The sequence below is a fragment of the Mustela erminea genome, chromosome 1, assembly GCF_009829155.1.
Source record: "Mustela erminea isolate mMusErm1 chromosome 1, mMusErm1.Pri, whole genome shotgun sequence".
Classification (NCBI taxonomy): Eukaryota; Metazoa; Chordata; class Mammalia; order Carnivora; family Mustelidae; genus Mustela; species Mustela erminea.
In genome coordinates this window covers 52,508,631-52,524,549 of record NC_045614.1, presented here as the reverse complement: position 1 = coordinate 52,524,549, position 15,919 = coordinate 52,508,631, and the positions used below count along the sequence as shown (strand labels likewise).

Sequence of the window (15,919 nt, the reverse complement as noted above, 5' to 3'; positions counted from 1 at the left end):
GTCATTCTTCACAGATTCCATGTTATTTACTCACCTACTTACTGAAATTTATTTGTAACCCTCAAATCAATACTCAGGGTTCTCTTGCGGTCATTTGAAGATAGCTGCAGAGCAGGGAAAAGATTTTTCAGTGCGCAAGTTCCTAACAGAGGCTGAACAATGTGTCACTCCGCCTTCTGGTTTCAGCTCTTGTATGGAAACAACTGGGCTTTTTTGTGGTCTACTTGGTGCCAGGTTTTTCACGTTTTTGCACTTTTTGTTGGTGATGTGGTTGTTGAAAAGAGCCCTCAAGTACAGAGCTGAAGTGCTGGCTAGTGTTCCTAAGCCCAGAAGGCTGTGGTGTGTCTTGTGGAGAAAATGCACGTGTGAGAAGATGTTCATTCAGGCATGAGGTACGGTGCCGTTGGTTGTGAATTTAATGTTAACAAATCTGCGGTAGATATTAAATAAGGTGTCTTTATACAGAAACACTCATAAAACGAAGTTCTGCATTGATCAGCTGATGAAAATACTGTGAAGTGAGGCTCTTGGGAACCTCACCCTACATTTTCCCTGGGAGCAGTGGTTTTCTATTCACTAACTCGGTGTTCGTGGAGACTTTATAGGACATAACTACTGCTAATAATGAGAATCTACTAGACAGCGGTGGTTACTGGGTGTCTTATTGTTTTTGTTCTTCAAAAGAGAGTCAGGAAAGAAGTTGGGGTTTGGAGTTCACCCATCTTGAGAGTGGTTTTGAGGATCAAATTAGATAAGGCTCTGAAAGATGGTTGAAAACTGTAAAGTCTGTGTGTGGGTATTGTAAATGGTATCACCTTATCTATTGCATGGACATCCACCAAAGTTGTCTTGTACCAAGGCCTCTGTGGAGGGCCTGCCTTGGTCCATGGGGCTGAGATTGAGTTTCAGTGTCTTGAGAGACCAACCACATTAAAAGGGGACAGAGGAAGTCTTAGTAGACCTCATAGACACACTCCCCTGCATGTTAATTATTTGTCAGATCTTGGATGAGAGCTGTTCCCAGCTGCTACCCACACTTTGGTGACCACCCAGTCTGGGACATCATTGTCTCTTGGCTGGACAGTGGCGTGACTGCCTCACTGTTGTCAGCCTCCCCTCTGGGTTTCCTGTATCCATTCTCTACATTGCAGTGACTGATCCCCTCACTCCTCAACTTTATGCCCTTTAATGGCTTCCCATTTTCCCCAGGAAAAAAACAAAGGCCCTGCTATGGCTCGCGAGTCTCTGGGTGCTCAGGGCCCTGTCCTTACTTTCAGCTTTATCTGATAACACACTGCCCCATGCTTTGTGTTCCAGCCACACTGGCTTCCTCTCTAATCTTTGATCACACTGCACCCTTTCTGCTACATGGCCTTTGCACTTGCTAAACCTCTCTCCCTGTCCCATTACCCACTCCCCCACCTCCAACACCTATACCGGCTCACAGCCTGTGTATCCTTCAGGTCTCAGCTCCAGTCACTTCCCTGACAACCCTGCCCCAGAATAAAGTGGTCTCCATGACATAGGTACCCCCCCATTACATTTTCCCCTTCACAGAACATGTATCATTAATGTTTCACATTTACTTGAATGACCATTTGGTAAATGATCATCTCCCGGACTTTAAACTCTACAAGGTCAGACATCAGGGCTGCCTTGGCTCCCTACTGAGTCCCCAGAGCATAGGAGAGGGACTGGCATGTTGTAGATGTTCAATAAACTTAGTAAATGAGCAAACAGCTAAATCCTGCTGTACAAGATCTAAGATCTACTGGACAAGGCATCCTCTGCAGTTCACAGATTAGAAGGACTATGAGCTAACATCTGTGGAGCCTAACCATGTACATGGATGATCTCTAATTTTCACAACCATCTGACAAAGTGGAGAGCTACCTAATATGTCCCCATATTGAAAGAAAATTATGACAAGGTTCAGAGAGATGGGAGAAGTGGCTGAAGGATGCATAGCTAAGGAGCACCTGGGTGGCTCAGTCGGTTAAGTGTCTGCCTTCGGCTCAGGTCATAATCTCTGGGTCCTGGGATCAAGCTCCAGGTCAGGCTCTCTGCTCAGTAGGGAGTCTGCTTCTCCATCTCCCTCTTGCCCTCCACCCCGCCCATGCTCTGTCTCTATCTCCCTCTCCTTCTCTCTCAAATAAATAAAATAAAATCTTTAAAAAAAAAAAAAAAAAAAGGTGCATAGCTAAGAAGGGTCAAGGGTAGGATTTGCACCCAGGCCTGGCTGATCTGTGCTCTGAGCCTCCCACGTTAGCCTTTCCTTTGTCTTCTCACCTTTGGATCACCCTCACCCTGCACATGACAGTTGTATATGTGAAGGGATCCATCATTTAGGGGACTGAGGACTTGACTTCATGTTACCAGCCTTTCTGATGTTTTCTCCTTTGAATACACTGGTTTCAAAAGCAGAGCAAGATGGAATATACTGGTTTCAAAGGCATTGTGGATTCTGTTCTAAGGGACTCCTTGATTGCCTGGCCGCCTTTAGCACAACACTTTGCAGAAAGGTACTCACCTCTTAAGGAAGCCAAATCCAACTGATGGATGCAGTGCCTGCTGGCAGCATTGGATATGGTTGGGGATGTTTTGGTCTCATAGTTCCCCAGGGGGTACATAGGATGCTGAGATAGTGGGACTCATTGGATTCACTTTACACAGAGGGATACATAGGCCCAGGATAGGGAGGGAATTCACCCAAGATCAGAGAGTGAGTTTGAAAAGCTGAGGCTCTGACCTCTCTGGGTTTTAGTGCTCATCTTTGCCTTGAGGTCAAGATGCCAGGAAAATGTTCTTTCTCTACCAATTTATCATGGTATCTGAAGTTTCACCATTAATTCTTTCATCTTAGATAAATTTTTGCTAGTTCTCTAAGAGAATGAAAATACCCTTGGATGGGTTGAAGAAAGGAGGGATACCCTAAGTCATTGGCCAAATAATTTATTCATTCACATCTTCATCCATCCACCTATCTGCCTGTCTCTCCATCTGTATTTCCATCTTTCCACTTATCTGACTCCACCCATCCATCCATCTGTCCATCCGTCCATCCATCCAACCCATGGCTCTCCCATCCATCCATCCATCCATCCATCCAATCCATCCCCTTCTCTTTCCATCTATATCTCCATGTACCCACTTATCCGTCTTTCCCCTCACCCATTCACCCACCTGCCCCTTTTACCAGAGTCCCATTGAACACCAGTTCTGTGACCATAGAACACTAATTTATTCCATGGAATAAAAAGAAGAAAAGTCTCAGTTCTGGTCTCTGCAGAACCCCTGGTACCCTACAGACAGCAGATCTGTAAAGCCACATTCCTTCTGCACTGTGAGGGCTACACTAAGGAAGTATTGATAGCTCAGCTTCAAAAAAGAAGAGATAACTAGGCAGAAAGAATCTGGAGACCCTGACCCTGAGTGCATCACCCCAGCTCTTGCTGTTCATTGGCTCTGTGTCCTTGGGCCATGCTTCTCCCATCTGGACTCAGCCTACCCATAGGTGGTATGAGCAAGTTGGACTCGATGAATGTTTCCTAGACTCAGTCATTCATATACCTCCCTTCACACCTATAGATGAGATAACCTGTACTAAAAAGTACTTAATGTTTTTATTCAAATGAGCTCTTTTTTAAAACCAAAATACATTTTAGAATGAAGCCTTATTGCTACCATAAATGGAAAAAAATGGTAACAGCTCTCATAAATAGAAAGTAACCATAAAAATACTTGAAAAAGGAAAGCAAACTGCTAATGTTGTTAAATTCTGCATAGACCTTGCTTCTCAGTGAAGGAGGCCAGATTTCCTTGGTTGATAGAGAACTTAGCAAGCTCTGGAGAGCTGTTAAACGTAAGCTAGGACACAGCAGAGACTCTCCCCTTAGAGTAGCCACTCCTTGGGGAGAAGTGTCCTTGCAGTCTGCTTAAATATCACAGGATGGTGATATTGAAAAGCAGGAAACCCTGATTTGGAAGCATCAAGCCAGGTGCTGTCTGTCCTGGCCACTCTCTTCTCAGCCCTCCCCATGTGCCCTAGGGCTGGCCTCTCCTGAGAACTCACACCTCCCCCCACAAGCCTCCCAGGAGTCAAAGGTCAGGAAGCCATGTAACTCAAACCCAGCGGTATCTGCTTCAAATCCTGACTGAGGAGGGAAACCAATATGGAAATCTGAAGCTGTCCCATCCCAGAGCTTGGCAGGAGTCTGTTACTGCCCGTCACTCAGAGAGGGCTCTGACCCATTCTAATCTTACCTTCCGCCACCAGACTCTTCCACCACATCTCCACCACCCCTCATCCTGAACCTAGGGTCTCCAAAGCCCATGACAGTGTAGAGTCCCCAGCCCATGGCCATTCTGAATTTCCCTGTAGCATTAACAGGTATGATCAGAAAACAGTGTCTCTTACTCATGCCAAGGCCTAAAGTGACCAACTAAGTCTTCACACCCTTGGAAGGCAGGTGGCCTGGTAGGTGGAGACAGAAAACCCAGGTTTGCATTGTGTTGTGCTGTGATGGCTCCCCACACGTCCTTCCCTCTGGATTTCTGGATGCTGCTGAGCCTTCTCCAGCATTACTGACATCAAGGGTATTATTTACTGGAAAAAAAAATGTTCCATTTTTGATTCAGATTTCAGAAGGATATTTGAAATCTTAAAGCTGCTGCCAGCTCTGTTGAGGGACACAGAAAAGCCCACTTTCTCGTGTGGCCTTGGCTCCAGCCTGGCGCCATGGCAGAGAAGGCTCGTCTTTGCAGCACCTAGCCCCAGCCCCCAGATGGGAATGGCCACGCCAGAACTGCCCAGAAGGGGGAAAACACAGCACTGGGCATTGCCTTAGAAAGTGCTTTTTCTCTCTTGTTAATAGTACAGTCTCTTAGGTGGGTCTTCCCTGCATGCCTGCCTTCCTTTCTCTCTCTCTTCCTTCCATCCTTTCTTCCTTCTTTCTTTTCTTTCCTCTCCTTTTCTTTTCTTCTTTCTTTCTTTCTTTCTTCCTTTCCCTTCCCTTTTCCTTCCTTCCTTCCTTCCACCAGGGCTGGTGTTTGACTAACAAGCATAGTCAGGGGAGCCCTGTGGGTTGTATATAGCTGGTGTCCCTCTTGCTAGCCCCCAGGGCCATATCATTTGTTCAATATTTTAACTGTCCCCTTGTATTCAAAAATATTTATTGAGCACACACTGTGTGCTTTAGGCCCTGAGTTTATCAAGCTCTGAGACATACCAGTGTCCAGATAGGATTCCTCACTCAAAAGCTTATGGGAGACACGTCTGTCATCACAGTGCAAGAAGTCTAGACACAGTGTCTGTCGTAGGAGTTAGAGAAGAGTGCCCTTATATCTTGGTCAGAAATGGAGCAGAGACATTTTGGAAAAGTGACTCAGGGTGAAATTCCACATTCCAGATTCTTACTGAGTCCCCAAATGGCAGTACACGTAGGTATCCCTGAGAGATCTTTCAGGCCAGCATTCCCAAAGTGAGTGCTGAAGAATGCTAGTTTTGTGAGACGTTAATAGATGTTATTCCAAAAAAGGTTCAAATAAAGTTAGTTTGGAAAATTCTGGGTCAAGCAAAACTACACTGGTTTCTGTGTTGTGGGACGTCATCAGAGCCTTCATGTGTTCGCTGCTTTGTGGAATCTATAAGGAAGGTGAGGACCGTAGCATGAAACATGGTGCCCTGTTTTAGGGAGTCTCTCAAAAGACTAGTGCTCCAAAGCTCACTCTGGGGGACTCTGATCCCCTTGTTCACGGACAAGGAAATAGGCCCAACAAGTGGCTGGCTTGTGACCAATATTTCACAGCGAGCCGGGGGCTGAGCTGGTACTAGAACCCAGGGCTCCTTCCCTATAAGCAGGGCATGTGGTTTGGGCTTTGGGTGCTAGTGGCACATGAGAAGAGTAGGATCCACATGCACTGAAGCAATCCTGGAAAGATTACTAGAGGAGGCAGGATATGAGCTAGAAAGTCCAGAAGCCCTGGGGAGCTAATGACTTGTGACTTTATTGACTAAACAGAACTATCACTGAGAATCAGATACACCATAATTGACGCCCAGTTTGCATAGAGAGAAGTTCAGGCTGGGAAAGACTTCCTACTGGAGTTTGGTCCCTGAATTCACAAAGAGTGGAAGTCCTTGGAAGTGTATTTTCCAGGTACCCTCTTTCGAGAAGCCTCCCCTGGTTGCTAACCCCAAGTCAAAATGATCCCTCCCCCAAAATTCTCACTCCAGGTGTTTTGTAGAATCATTTTGCCCATATTCCAGTCTTTCTTGAAAGTTTTGGTTTAGCCAATGTGAGATCCTCACTGTTTTATAAGGTGTTAGAGAGCAGAGCTGGTGGTTTATTCTTCCTTGCATGCTCAATGTTTTTTAGAAACTCACTGTGTACTGGACATGGTGCTCAGTGTTTTCCCTGCATCCTTTCCATTATACCTTCACCACTGCCCCTCCCCTGCAGTAGCTATTTCTATCCCCATCTTACAGAAAAAAAAAAAAAAAAAACTGAGGCTTGGGACATTGAAGTGACTTGCTCAAGAAAATGGGCCAGTAAATGATGAAGCAGAGACTTGAATGTGTTTCCCTTTCCTGGTCACTTGTGAAATTGGGCTGACGGAGTCATAGATAATTCCACAGGCATGTTGCTGTCTTGGGGCATGACTCAACAGTAATAGGTCTGTCCTGTCTCTGCAAGGCTGGGGTTGGAGCCCCCACATAGCAGCCGTGTTTCAAGCTCAGCCCCTTCTCAGCTTGTTGACCGTAAGAGGATCCAGGGTGTGAAGTGGGGTCACCTGCAATTTAGAAGGGCAGGAGTCGTAGACTGACAGCTGGCATGGTCTTCAGGCTCCTATACCTACTACCCCTGTGTCCAGACTCACCCCAGGCTTTCTAGAGTCCTTGTCTCACTCCCTCTCGTGTCAGTACGGAATTTTCCATGCTGAGGGGCTCCTGGTTTCCCAACCGATCACTCTCCATCTCAGTCATTCACCTTTATGGACAGAAAAAACTTAGATACAGAGTTCATACTTGTCAGTGTGGATGAAATTTTAACAATGTTGACACCGAAGAACCATTCTCCCTGAGGTTCTGGTTTGGGCCAGGGGATGGGGTCGGTGTCCTTTCTTCCGTAATTAAAAATTCACCAGCAAGGACAGATTGCTCATCAATCTTTCATCTCAACAGTCTCTGTTGGAGAAGACAGGGGCACCACTGATGAGGCATGACTGACTGCCCAGAGCTCCAGACCTCGCTACCATGTGCATGAGTTCAGGGCCTTGGGTGGGAAGCAGGTGGGTCCAGCTGAGCCTGGGGTGAAGCTCCTTGAACATCACCAGAAGGATACTGGGCATGACAGGTGGCCAGTCCTAAGCTTTTTGCCTCCTAAGACCTGAAGGCTTTGGGGAGAGGCCAACAAAGGGTCAGAAAAGTGGAACAAAATGGTCAGGAGGTGTTGAAATAACAACAGCGCTGGTCGTAGCCATTCAAGATCCTAAAGCTGCTAAGAGTAGATCCCAAATGTTCTCACTACAAAAAAGAAATGGCAATTATAGGACAGGATATCCAGATATACATGTTACTTACCCCATGGCGGCAATCATTCTGCAGCTTGTAATTGTATCAAATCAACGTATTATAACCTACACAATGTTATATGTCAATTATGTCTCAAGTTGGCAATACGGATCTGATACATCCTCCTTGTTTTAGCCAAGTGTAAAGTTAATAGAAACTCTCCAGTTTAAAAACTAAAACAATAACAACAACAAAAAACAAAAACAAAAACAAACGAAACCTTAATGGGATAATATGTGAGAGGACTTCAGCATAGGGCCAACCTAGAGAAAGCATCCTAGTCCCTGTTGCTAGTTATTTTAATTGTTGTCAATGTTGTTGCCTCTGTTCCAGAACTCACCTCCTGTGCTGGTCTAAGACCATTAAACTTCTCTGGGACTCAACTTCCTCATCTGTAGCATATGAATTCTAACAATAGCTGCCTCTGGTAGTTGGGGCAAGGAGTAAATGAACTGGGTATCCCTCAGTGTTGTAAAATCACTATTGAGCAAACCCAGGCTGACATCAGTCTCCTGGCCTGGCCAAGCCCTGGGGTATTCCAGGCCAACGGGAAGGGATAGCTTGGTGGGCGAACAAAACACTGTCTCTGCCCCTTTGTGGCTGTGTGGCCTGTGCAAGCCCACCCATCTCTTGGACTCAGTTTCTCCATCTGTACAAAGCAGGTGCCAGAGCAGGTGATCTCCTGGGTCAGTTCTGGTTCTGGCTTCTGTGAAATCCTGCACATGGCTGCCTCTTGTCAGGCTGAAGTTTTTCCCGGAAGATCTTTAGGGAGGGGCGTTTTCAGGTGGCCACTTCATCTCCATGACTATTCTGTGTCAGCCTCGTGCTTGTGGGTTCCCTGCAGCTTTGCTCCTGGATCTCTGTGAACTCTGTGCTGGCTGTGTTTCCAGGAAGGGGGGCATTCTGGCTCTATAGTGAGAGGAATTTGAAGGGTGTTCAATGGAAGAGAACAGACAGAGGTGGCAAGAGGACCTCAGGGTGCAGGCCAGGTTCCAGGTTCTGGGGAGGTGGGTGGCCAAGCAAGGCTCAGTTCAGGTGAGCGGAACAGAGAGATGCCAGCTAATAGTCATTAGGGTGGCACTGAGCCCCTGACACTTGGTAGGACCTGGTTAGCCTTGGCTCAGGGCCTGAGGGATGTGCATCCTGAGGTTGAACAGGGTACAGAAAGGCAGGGCCATTGTGCTGGACATCTGCCATTTGCCCCTTGAGACAACTCTCCACCCTCTTGCCACCGCCCTGTGCCCTAGGAGATGACCTATAGTCATCAGTGCACTTCCTCCCCTCTCTGGCTTCCTGTTGGCTGTGACCAATGGGGAGCTCTAGCAGGATATAAAGTGAGGGGGGCAGGGTTAGGGTATTTTGTCTCCAGCTGTCTCCCTCAGGATCACCGTGGGGTGGCTTCAGTCCTTGATCCCAGGTGACAGCTCCTGTCAAGGATGTTCTCTGTGCCTGGGTCTAGAAACCATTCCCACTTCCCATGCCCTGGGGGTGGTGGGAGCAGAATCCCCACATCTGCTCCCCCCAGGGAAACTGTGCCACTCTTGCCCACTTCCGTGAAAAGGTCCTTTATGAAGGCTTCAGGATCCTGTCTGATTCAGCTCCCCCAGAGTTGCAGAGCAAGGGTTCAGGAAAGGGCTTCAGGATAGGCAGTAGGGCCCCCCATCAAAACCATTTCTGGAATCTGATTCCCATCATCTTACCCTTGATTATTCTGACAGACCAACCTGGCATTCTCCTTCTGGACTTCTGGCTCCTGTGTTTAGAGCAGGAGAAGGGAAGGGATGGGAGACAGCGATGGCCGATTTGAAAGGGGAGCACACCTGAGCTGTGCAGGTCCTGGCTGGCAGCAGACCCCCAGCAGGGACAGCACCATTAAGCACTCACGGGGACCAGATAGGCTGGGATTAGGGAGCATTTGTGGGCCTGAGCAGGCAGCTGACGTGACTCCAGCGCATTGCCAGCCTGCTGGCCTGTGGCCCAGAGGTGCAGCTGTCCCCAGAGGAGTCAGAAAGCTGGACTTGTGCATGAAATCCCTCAGTTTCTAAATACTGGGATCAGTTCAAATATTAAATTTTAAACAACCAGATCTGAATCTGGCCACTGGTTTGTGACCTGGAAAATACAAGCCCCTCTGACCTTTCTGATCTCCGTCTTGTTTGCTTGTAGGTTTCCCACACCCGGAGTGCAGACTGAGAGCAGCCAGGAGATAGGTGAGTGTGAGAGCCAAAACCCCGGGTTCACCTCGGGGGACTCAGAGACCCACTCACACCTGGGCACATACTTCAACACCATTACTGGACCTGGTTTAGCAACGTCTGGTTTGCTGACTATGTGTCTTACCACCTCCACTCTCCCCACCCCTATTGCACGTCTGCCCCAGCCCTTCCTAATCCTCTTCCGAGCACCAGAGCTCTGAGCAATGGCTCCCCAAAAACCGGTGGCTAGCAGTGATGGGGAGGGAACCAGAAGCAGAGCTGAAGCTGCAGTTTGGGCCTATTTCCTAAATGTGACTTCCCCTCGTCCCAGTACCGCACAGAGCTTGCATGTGACTTCTGTATCTCAGTGTGATATTCTGCCAAAATGCAGGTGTACCTGGATTAGTACATGGTCTTTTGCCATAAAGAGCAATATTCATGAGTGGGTTATAGGACTATCATATCAGTCCTTCATACATTAGTGTCTTTTAATGCCATCTGATTACTTTTTGATTACTGTCTTGCTGGGGTCAGCCACACTGAGGGGTTTTTTCATTTGGTAATTGAGAAGGAAGAGCCCTCCATAGAGGCTGGGGCAGTGTGGGTAGGACCTGGGGCAACAAGGGTCTGGGGGCCTGCCAAGGACATTTCTGGTAGCTTAGTGACTATTTGTGCGGAGCTGGCTCTGGGAGAGCCATCTTTGGCCCCTGTGCTGGGTGGGTGAGTCCTCTGGATACCATGGATACCACCATGATACCCCTGGGAAAGCATGCCCTCAACTCCAGACCATCTGTTTACAAACAAACATTTGAAGACAGAGCCCCTTGCTTGAGGGACTATCTGGGAGTTCTCTGGGACAAGCCAGCTTGATTCCCTGCCAGTGTTCTGGGGCCGTTACTTCCCCAGCAACCTGGGAGAAATCATCCTTCCTCTGGGTGGCTGTGTGTGGAGCTGGCTTCACTCCTGGGTGGAATCAGCAGTTGCCCCAGGGTATGATCCGATAGAGTGTGATCGGATAGAGCCCTCCCCACTCAACATCCCCTCCTGCTCACCTGTCACACTGCCCAAATCACCATCTGTGTTACTCGTTGGGAGAGGATGAGGAAGCTTTGGAAGCTTCCACCAAAATGTCAACTGAAGGTTAGTAGTGGTTATTTCCAAATTGCAAGATTATATGCAATTTGAGTTTCCTGTGTTTTCCATTTTATGTGTCAAGCATGTGATACTTTTTGATGTTCTCCCCACTGCCACCCCCGAATGCTATGTGGGGTAGTCTAGTGACCCATGGTTTCTTGTGTTCACTGTAGAAATTATCTGACCAGATTAGCTCCAGCCAGTAGCTAGGCCTCGGGAAATTGGGACGTGGGGCAGATAAATTTTGATGGAGAAGCAAAAGGTGATGTTGGGAAAGGATTGAGGAGCTGTCCGAGGTGAGCATGGCCTCCTCCTCTTATTCTGCTGCAGTGGTAAGCTAACGAGCCAAATCATGATATTTTTTTCAAAAATAAGGTGGACTTGGTTTGTTCCCTCAATTAAAGCCCCACCTTCTTCCCTTTCCTTGCTAAGAAAGCAGGCTCTCACTTGAAGGGCAACTGCATTGAGGCAGGGATGGATGTCACTCCCTTGCATCGACTATTGCCAGACAACCTAGGTTTTCTTTATTCTTTCTTTCTTTCTTTCTTTTTTTAAAGATGTCTAAAATTACAATTCAGACTCTAGGGAGCTTTTAATATGTGTGGTCAGAAATTGATAAATTCCTTAAAGTGGCATAACTGACTAGAGTGTTTTAAGAATTTTTAAAAAGTTTCCTCTTTCCGAATGTAAGTAACCAGTAATTCCACTTCTGGGAAATTTGCCCTGAGGAAATAGCCTAAGATGTGTACAAAGATTTATCTACAAGGATGTTTATCATAGCATTATTTACGTTTGTTAAAAAAGAAGAAAACAGGGTGAGTATCCAGCAGCTGGGGGTTGGGGGAGCCCATTTTGGCACATGCAGATGGTGGAAGATTCTGGGCAGCCACTGAATACAATTTGAGATGAATTTTTAATAATCTAGGGGGAAATGGTCATACTTCCATGGTAAGTGAAAAGACGATTTGCTCAAATTCTTCCTGACTACATTAAAAAAAGGTGGGATAGATAGAAACAAGTAAGCAAGGTAGAGAGCAGAGAGAGAAAGAAGATTGGAGAAACAGATACCAAAGAGCAGGGTGGGTGGGGCGGGGGTAACAGGCGATCTATTTTCTGCTTTGTGCTTTTCTGCATTTCTAATTTCCCACAGCGGAATGTTCCCTATTTCTCAAAGAGCAGTTACAATTAAGAAAAAATTATCTACCCCTCACCCCGTGTGTGTGTGTGTGTGTGTGTGTGTGTGTGTGTGTGTGTGTGTACATTTTGCCAGTCTGCTGTACAGGAAAGATTGTTACATTGTTACTTTTTATTCTGAAGCATTCTTTTCCTTATAACATTTTTTACAACCAAAACCAAGGTCAGTGCCACACAGTGTTCTTCCATCCCTTGAACTGTGGGTCTGAGAGAGCTGGTTTTGGGGGCTGTGTTAGTTTATTAAAACAGGCATAACAAAATACCACAGACAGGATGGCTTAGATGATGCATGTTAATTGTCTCACAGTTGTGGAGGCCAGAAGTCTGAGATCAAGGTGTTAGCAGGTTTGGTTTCTTCTGTCTCCTTGGCTAGAAGGCTGCCTCCTCCCTGTATCCTCATACAGTCAGTCATACCTCTGTCTGTGCTCTGTGTCCTAATCTCTCCTTCTTTTTTTTTTTTTTTTGTTGTTGTTGTTGTTAAGGTGGATTTAGTTGTTTGTTTTTTTATAAACATATAATGTACTATTTGTTTCAGGGGTACAGGTCTGTGATTCATCAGTCTTACACACACACACAGTGCTCACCACAACACTTACCCTGCCCAGTGTCCATCAGCCAGCCACCGCATCCCTCCCATCCCCCTCCACTCCAACAACGCTCAAGTTTGTTTCCTGAGATTGAGTCTCTTATGGTTTTGTCTTATTTCATTTTTTCTTCTCTTCCTCTACAATCCTCTCTCTTATTTCTCAAATTCCACATATCAGTGAGATCATATGATAATTGTCTTTCTCTGACTGATGTATTTCACTTAGCATAATACCCTCTGGTTCCATCCATGTCATTGCAAATGGCAAGATCTTATTTTTTCGATGGCTGAGCAATATTCCATTGTGTGTATATTTGTGTGTGTACACACACACACACACACCTTCTTTATCCATTCATCTGTAGATGAGCATCTGGGCTCTTTCCATAGCATGGCTGTTGTGGACTTGCTGCTATAAACATGAGGGTGCAGGTGCCCCTTCAGATCACTACATTTGTATCTTTGGGGTAAATACCCAGTAGTGTGATTGCTGCACCATAAAGTAGCTCTATTTTCAACTTTTTGAGGAAACTCCATACTGTTTTCCCAATCTCCCCTTCTTAAAAGGATACCGGCCTATTGGAGTAGGACCTGCCCTAAAGACCTCATTTACCATAATTACCTCTTCAGAGACACTCTCTAGAAACTCTCTCATGTTCTGAGATCCTGAGTGTTAGGACTGCAACATGAATTACGGTGAGGGTCCACACTTCAGCCTATAACAGGGACAGTCTCTTCCCAGTGACTGTGGCCAGTATTTTGCAGAGCACAGAGCTTGAAGCTCAAGTGGGAGCAGGGATATTGATGGAGAAGACATTGTCCCTGCCTTTAGGAGGTCCTCAGGGAGGCATGATGTAGACACTGAATGTAAGCCCCTCACTTCTCCAGCAAGATCCAGCAGCAATGGTTGGACCGTTCCTGGTTGTGTCCAACTAACACAGATTGGCTGCTCAAAGTCAAGGCAAAAGAAAGAGTTGAACATACAAAAAGATAATTTTATTAAGAAACTTTCAAGCACATCTACCATAGTGAGAATCAACAAGTGAGCTATGAAAAATCAAATCAGTCAAATGGACTTCTGGACACTAAATCTCAAAGTTTAAAAATAATTTTTCTAAGAATCAACTCAAAGATGAAACTGATTTATCAAATCAATGGTGGAGAAAAGGAATAGGTAAGCAAGTTGTGTGTGGAAGGTTGTGGGTGTTGAGATTAGTAGACACAATGATTATTAGGTTGGAGAGTAGTGTGAGAGCTGGGGAGAGGCTGAGGTAGGCATCCAATGGCAGGCACCTTAGATTTAAGTGGAAGGTAGTAGGGAGCTACAGCAGGCTCTGGAGCAAAGGTGGAGCAGAATGAGAACAGAAGTTAAGAGAGACTGCAACAGAAAATCTAGTTAGGCAGTCTTTGCTGAAGTGCTGGGATGAGGGTCTCAATGTAAGTTCTGGAAGCAGAGCTGCAGAGGAGGACTTGGGAAGATGTTTGTACTACTTCATTTTTCTGGGCCTTTTTCCATGCCCTTCTCTCTGTTTCATCTCCAGCATGGCAAGCTCTTAAGCACTGCATTCATGGAACCTCTCTACTCTGAAGCTTATATTAACCTCCAGACAGAGACTTCTTCTTGGGCTCAGCTGCCCATTAGAGCACTGACATAGTCTGTCACGGGGATCTGCACCTCTTCCTGTTCACTGCCAACCTTCACTGGGTTAAGAATTGGGTGCTCAGCAAGTGTGGGCGGGGTAAGATTGATGACAGAGTCAATGATTGGATGTAAGCTGCATAAGTAGTTGGAGCTTAAGAGATTCAAAAATAATTCCAAGGTGAGTCTGTAAAATTTTACAAATTATCAAGTTCCTATCATGAGTGTGACACTGGTGAGAGAGGAGTGACTTGGTCCCCACCCTCATGGAGCTTACAGCCTAAAGTGGGTAACAAAATAGTAATGAAAACATGATGAATGCTGTGAAGCCCCCAGTCTGCTAGGAGAGCCTGAGAGTGGGGAGGGGTGGCAGAATCGAGGTGGGCTTCCTGGAGGAGGTGCTTATTTGATGTGAAAATTGGAGGATTTATGAGGATGCAAATGTCTGAGCAGGTCATAGAAGTTAGATGATGGACCAATATGAAGGTGAGGTAAAGGGAAGCCCAAATAAGGAGTAAAGAGATTCCTGCAAAGGCATCACCTATGCAGAGATCCTGCAGTGAAGGAGAAGCTTTAAAAATGCAGAAGCTGAGCATGCCTAGAACTTAGAGACCAAGGGGGCTACTGGTGAGATGAGAGGTGAAGGTCAGAGGACAGCATTATAAGGCCACCATTGTCAAAGAGATTTTGAACTATAGTCTAAGAACATCAGGAATTCACCAGAGGCTTTTAGTCAGGGAGCAATGTGAACTTATTTGTGTTTTTAAAAGACTGCTCTGGCTGGAGCTATGCTGAGTGTGGATGGCTGGGAGCAGGAGGGGGATCAGTGGGAGGCTGATGCAGCTGTCCAGGCAAGAATCAGTGGTCACTTTGCCTCAATGGTGGCTGTGGATGATGAGTAGGTAGAAGAGAATGACTCTCAAGATGTGGACAAGAAGAGAGAGCAAGGATGACTAGGCGTGGATTTAAACAAGGACAGAGAGGACATTTGCAGAGATATTTGGGGGTGCTTTTGCCACACTGTCACCCCACACTGAGCTCCAGCAGTCCAACCACCAGTCCTTCAATGGGGTTGTCACTCACAGTGACACCAGCATATAGGCCAGCAGTGATGGCAGGACCTCAAAGACCAGAGAGGAGAAGGGGCTACCTGCCCTAGGCCCAGAGGCCAAACTGGGACCTAGGACTGTGCCCAGCATCCTGGAGTTGTTGGGGGAGATTGGTCAAGAAAATCTGACCCACAAAGCAGAAAAACTGGGTTTAGCATTTTCCTCTGACTCAGCAAAATCTCTTCTCTCAGCATCTTTCATAGGAGACTGAAAATCCACAATTATTCCTAGATATCCCCTCAGTACTGATTATTCCTTGTCCAAAAGTCCTGGGACTTCCTTCCATGATTGATGTTAACACTGGAGTAAAACTAACTTACATTGGAGCAGCCTTCTCCCATCTGCCTCTCAGGGCACCCTCATGGTGATGCTGGAACACAGGCCAGGAGGTATTAGTATTCTTCCTATTCCACAGATAACAAAACGGAGGCTCAGGGAGAGGATGCCACTTGCCCAAAGTCACACAACTCAGAAATGGGAGAGACAGAA

General features: G+C 46.4%; 1 protein-coding gene across 2 annotated transcripts in view; it reads left to right on the top strand.

The window, feature by feature from the left end:
• ATP2B2 (ATPase plasma membrane Ca2+ transporting 2) overlaps nucleotides 1-15,919 on the top strand; it is a 366,154-nt gene that overhangs the window by 73,915 nt on the left and 276,320 nt on the right. For both annotated transcript variants that reach the window (XM_032327044.1, XM_032327037.1), the window contains exon 2: nucleotides 9,740-9,783. The gene's annotated coding sequence lies outside the window, so the exon portion shown is untranslated. The remainder of the gene's footprint in view (nucleotides 1-9,739; nucleotides 9,784-15,919) is intronic.